The sequence below is a fragment of the Carettochelys insculpta genome, chromosome 2 (assembly GCF_033958435.1).
Source record: "Carettochelys insculpta isolate YL-2023 chromosome 2, ASM3395843v1, whole genome shotgun sequence".
Classification (NCBI taxonomy): domain Eukaryota; kingdom Metazoa; phylum Chordata; order Testudines; family Carettochelyidae; genus Carettochelys; species Carettochelys insculpta.
Window position 1 is genome coordinate 3,836,551 of NC_134138.1, and position 6,000 is coordinate 3,842,550.

Genomic DNA, 6,000 nt, shown 5'->3' on the forward strand with positions numbered 1-6,000 from the left:
GGCGCGGGGACAGAGCATCAGAACGCAGAGCTCCCTGCACCATCAGCCCCAGCATCTCCCGAGCAAGGACCTCACTGCAGACAACAGCTTGAAGTCCCAGCACTCCCAAGCCCCACAGAACTGTGTACCACATGGGAACCCATTCGGCTGGGGATGGACTCACTTTTCTCGCTCCCGTGCATTTTTATACAGCTTCACCTCCTGCAAGGAGAGCAGATACACAGCCTGTCAGGTACCCACACAGTGTGTGGTCAGCTGCACAAATGGACAGGCTGGAAGCAGGTGGGGACGGAGCTGACAGATACGGACCTCCTGCATCCTCACCACAGGGTAGAGGAGACAGGGACCAGAGAAACCCACACTGAGATGGAGGTAAGGAGCTGGGAATCACCTCAAGAGCTGGGGTCCCCTGAATGCTCCAGCACTGAGGGCTGTGAAACCGTTTGCAGAGCCAAACCCGACTTACGCTGGAAGGTCATTCTGCCTCCTGTGCCAGGGACAGGACGAGGAGGGGAACGTGACCAGCATTACTCGCCTCGTACAGTTCTGGCTTATTCCCTGGGGCTGAAAAAGAGGAAATCCATGAACAGACCTAGCACTTATAGCTAGGGGCCTACCAGTGATGCTCACAATGCAAAACCTTCCTGGTAACCCGGTGTTAGGAAGGACCACGTCCACAGCTCCTTAGCCTACTAGCTACAGGGATACTGCTAGCACCCAGGACCTCTACAGCCTGCTCCGCTCTTCCATCCCGCCGCTCCTGCTGATCACCGCCCCTTGCTCCAGGCCAGAGAACCCAGCACAGTTCACAAGGGAGAATCAGATTCTGAGCTGGAAGGGTCCTTGAGAAGTTGAGTCCAGCCCCTGCACTGGAGCAGGGCCAAGTAAACAGAGCCCATCCCTTCCAGGCATCTGTCCAGCCTGTTCTTAACAACTTCCACTGATGGGGATCCACAACCTCCCTGGGGCACCTGCTCCACAGCTTAACTGCCCTCAGTGTGGGAAAGCTGTTCTTTATCTCAGGGGGTCTCAAACTTCATTGCTGTACAATCCACTTCTGCCAAGAAAAAGTAATGCACAGACACATGCCTCAGCCAAAACCCAGGCCCTGCCACCAGGGATGCGAGTAAGGGGAACAAAAGACCAGCCCCATTGCCCGAAGAAAGGAGAGGCTGAGGACCCAGGCTGCAGCCCCAGGAGGGGCCTGGAACCTGAGCCCCACTGCACAGGGCTGAAGCCCTTTGTCTGGCCTCGATCTCAGCAAGTCTAAGCCAACCCAGGGGAACTCATTAAAATGAGGTCCCAACCCAATTTGGGAACTGCTGTGCTATCCTAACCCCTGTTGATGCAGACTGAGCCATTGCTTCGTAACCTGCCTCTGTGGCCGTGATACCCACCCTCCCATGAGCCCAGTGTCCCACCACTCTGCTGCCCCCAGCCCCGCTAGCCTGACCCCTGGGGACTTTGAGGGCGGGCAGTCCCCTGAGGGGAGCTGGAGCCCTCGGTGTCACTGGGTCTCTGGCCAAGGGCGGGGTGGGCCTGGGTCACAGCCCTGCTCATGGCCAGCAGGCAGGGCTCTGTCAGGTGTCGACCGGGCCAGTCTGTGTCTCAGCCCAGGCCATGGGGTGGTGCTGTGGGGCCCCTTGCTCCCCACGGCGGCAGGGCCAGCGGGACTCACCTCCTGGGCCAGGCGCAGCAGGGATCCCGTGGAACATTGTGGTGGGCTGGGGCACTACTGCCTGGGGGACCTCTGCGAGGGAGGGAGAGGGGCGTTAGTGTGGCCTGGTGGCCCGGCCCCTGCACCCGACGCGATCCCCGGACCCAAACAGCCCGGGGCCCCACACTCCCCACCGCCCCCTAGTGACAAACACCCCCCAGCCCTGCGCTCCCCACCGCCCCCTAGACACAAACACCCCCCGGCCCTGCGCTCCCCACCGCCCTCCAGCCAAACACACACACACACACAACCCCCCCGGCCCTGCGCTCCCCACCACCCCCTAGTGACAAACACCCCCCAGCCCTGCGTTCCCCACCGCCCCCTAGTTACAAACACCCCCCGGCCCTGCGCTCCCCACCACCCCAGCCGCAAACGCCCCCCCCGGCCCCGCGCTCCCCACCGGCCCCCAGCCGCAAACGCCCCCCCCCCCGGCCCCGCGCTCCCCACCGCCCCCCAGCCGCAAACGCCCCCCCCCCGGCCCTGCGCTCCCCACCGCCCCCCAGCCGCAAACGCCCCCCCCCGGCCCTGAGCTCCCCACTGCAACCCAGCCGCAAACACCCCCCCGGCCCTGCGCTCCCCACCGCCCCCCAGCCAAGCACACACACACACACACAACCCCCCTGGCCCCGCGCTCCCCACCGCCCCCCAGCCGCAAACGCCCCCGCCCGGCCATGCGCTCCCCACCGCCCCCCAGCCGCAAACGCCCCCCCCGGCCCTGAGCTCCCCACTGCAACCCAGCCGCAAACACCCCCCCGGCCCTGCGCTCCCCACCGCCCCCCAGCCAAGCACACACACACACACAACCCCCCCGGCCCTGCGCTCCCCACCGCCCCCCCAGCCGCAAACGCCCCCCCCCCCGGCCCTGCGCTCGCCACCGCCCCCTAGTCACAAACACCCCCCCGGCCCTGCGCTCCCCACCGCCCCCCCAGCCACAAACACCCCCCCCCGGCCCCGCGCTGCCCACCGCCCCCTAATCACAAACACCCCCCCTGGCCCTGCGCTCCCCACCCCCCCCTCAGCCAAACACACACACACAACCCCCCCTTCCCTGCGCTCCCCACCGCCCCCCAGTCACAAACACCCCCCCGGCCCTGCGCTCCCCACCGCCCCCCAGCCAAACACACACACACACACACAACCCCCTGAGCCGAGCGCACCGCTGCTCCCCGCGCCCCCGGCCCTGCCGCGCCGCCGCCCTCCGGCCTCTCACCCGCTTCCTGGAAAATGGCGCCGGAGCACATCGAGCGCTCGCCTCTCCGCTCGCCCGCCTGCCTGGGAGGGGCGCGGCCGTTATTTGGGCGGGAAGGGCGCGCGCTGCTGTGCTGAGGGATGAACAAGTGATCCCCCCCCCCGCCCCTCCCCGGTCCCGCCAGAGACGGGGCTTTCCCGCCCGGCCCGGCGGTGTGCAGTCCCGTGGGGGTGGGGGGAGCCGGCGCCCTGCGCCTCTGGCCGGTGGGTGGATGCCGGAGTGCGCCACAGCCCCGGTACAAGGGCCAGGCGCCAGCAGCCCGAACGGGAGCGCGTGTGACGTGCTAGGGCTCCGCGGAGCCGGCACGCGTGCCAAGAACAGCAGGTGAGGCGGGAGCTCAGCCCCGCCCTTCCTCCCCCCAGGCAGCCGGGTGCTGGCACAGAGCCAGGCCGCCTGGGGAGTAGGAAAAGCCCGTCTCACACGGCCAACCCCCTCCCCGAGCGGGAGAGCCCTGCCTCCTCGCGTGTTTATTCACGGAGCTGTTGTCAGAAGGACCCCTAGTGGCTTTTAAAAGTATCACCGGCACTCAGGCTGGAGAGGATGGAAGGTCAGTTTTCAACACTGCCTCCAAGGTTGCTGAGCCCGGTGGTACTGCGGTGGGAACGAGTGGGTACTGTTACAGACACGCTGCGCCTCAGGGGTGTTCTCTCTTCTGTAGGGTAACCCTGTCTGAATGTTCCCAGTAAAGTTCCCCAGAGGTGGCCCGGCAGTAAGGCCCTTTGTCAGTCCTTTACCTAGTAACCCTTTTGCAATAGGGTGCCGAGCCTCCTTGGTCAAAGCTGCCTGAGTCCCAGCCTGGCACAGGCTTGGTCAGTTCCTCCTGCTCCCATGGTTGCTCTGCAGAGCGGCTGTGAGGGGAAATGCTGACCCCACAGGAGTCTTCATGCTGAGAAACAGCTACAGTGCTGCTTCCTGGCCTGCGTGGGCTGGCAGGTAGCCCCCCATCCCCTGCTGTGCAAGGTCAGGGACAGAAGGATGGAGCCAGCTGGAACATGGTTTAAATGCAGCATCTCTGCCCCAAGGGGTTGGCAAGGAGAGGAGTCTGTTTTCTGGAGCTGCCTCCCTCAACTTGCCCATCTTTTTGTACAACTGCAGGCCCATGTTTCCTTCTAATCCTGTAAGGTGCTATTTATTCTCCTTTGCATTTTGCAATCGATCCATTGAATTTCAATTATTTATTGGTTCAATTATTTAATAAAATCATACTTGTAAAATGTTGTTACAGATGTGAAATTCATAACATGAAAAGCAACATTCGGAGACCTGAACCAAACGTTGCATGTGTGGCTGATTTCGGGCTATGAATAGTTAGAAATAGTTGAGTTAAAGAATATTTTGAACATGTGTCTGTACTCACTCTTCAAGGTGGTGTATTCTGTGATGGATTTGAAACGTTGATGCATTTGATCCATGTTTAGTTTGTTGCATGCACTACTATGTCACAAACCTCTCTAGTATAACCATAAGCATAGTAAATGTCAGTAATTGTGAAGTTTATGAGCAACTGATTCAGCTGTGAAATTGACCAGCACCTCTATTTCAGGAGAGATCTCTGTGCTGATGTATTCAGAGCAGAACAAACTCATTTTTACTCCAGAATAAAAATGCTTCTTGCTCTCTCCAGTAGTAGGTTCTGTGACAATCTCAGTACCCTAACTAGCTAATTCTGCACCTGAGGCAAGAATATAAAATTGCACCCCTCATGTATTCATGGTAGTTAGTTTGTAGAACAATGGAAAGTACATAAATAATCACAGTAACAGCAACAGTAACAACACACTGCTTATGCTGGCAGGGGGAGGGGGCTGTCTGGGGTGTACCCACCATACCTTGTCTCTCCTGCCTCAAGTGGGACTGTGCCGCTAGCAGATGCCTGCAGCGGGTGGTCGTGGGGCCACAAAAGAAACGGGGAAGGGCAGGGGGCAGGTGGGTGTGCTGACAGCACTGGGTGCAGAGCCAAGATAGCAACATTGGAGCCAGTGTGGTGCGTAGGGCCAAGGGTGTGTGTGTGTGTGGAGGTGCTGTGTGAAAGGATGTGTGTGTGTGTAAAGGTGGGGTGTGTATGTTGCTGCTGTGCCTCTGGGCAGCGTGCAAATGTACATGTAGATGCTCGTGGTATTGAGTGTCGGGAGAGGGTGTGGACGGTGGTGGTGCTGTACCAAGAAGCAGGTGTTTGTCAGAGCTGGTTGCCCCTTATGTGTGCGTAGAGGCTGTGTGAAGGTGGGGCACTGCACAGGGACCAGGGATTGTCTCCAGGACCAAGGAGAGGTTGTCAGGGAGTCAAATCTGACAGGTGAAGCCCCAGACTCAGAACTAGCTCCCCCTAGGACCAAGTGAATCCCCACCTCCGTGGATGAGCTCCAGGAACACTGGTAGCTAATTCTGAAAGGCAGCAATGTGGGGCATGCTGGGCTACGTCTACACGTGAAGCCAACATCGAAATAGGCTATTTCGATGAGTAACGTCTACACGTCCTCCAGGGCTGGCAACGTCGATGTTCAACTTCGACGTTGCGCGGCACCACATCGAAATAGGCGCTGCGAGGGAACATCTACACGTCAAAGTACCACACATCGAAAAAAGGGTGCCAGGCACAGCTGCAGACAGGGTCACAGGGCGGACTCAACAGCAAGCCGCTCCCTTAAAGGGCCCCTCCCAGACACACTTGCACTAAACAACACAAGATACACAGAGCCGACAACTGGTTGCAGACCCTGTGCATGCAGCATGGATCCCCAGCTGCCGCAGCAGCAGCCAGAAGCCCTGGGCTAAGGGCTGCTGCCCACGGTGACCATAGAGCCCCGCAGGGGCTGGAGAGAGAGCATCTCTCAACCCCTCAGCTGATGGCCGCCATGGCAGACCCCGCTATTTCGAAGTTGCGGGATGCGCAACGACTACACGGTCCCTACTTCGACGTTGAACGTCAAAGTAGGGCGCTATTCCTATCCCCTCATGGGGTTAGCGACTTCGACGTCTCGCCGCCTAACGTCGAAGTTAACTTCGAAATAGCGCCCGGCGCGTATAGCCGTGACGG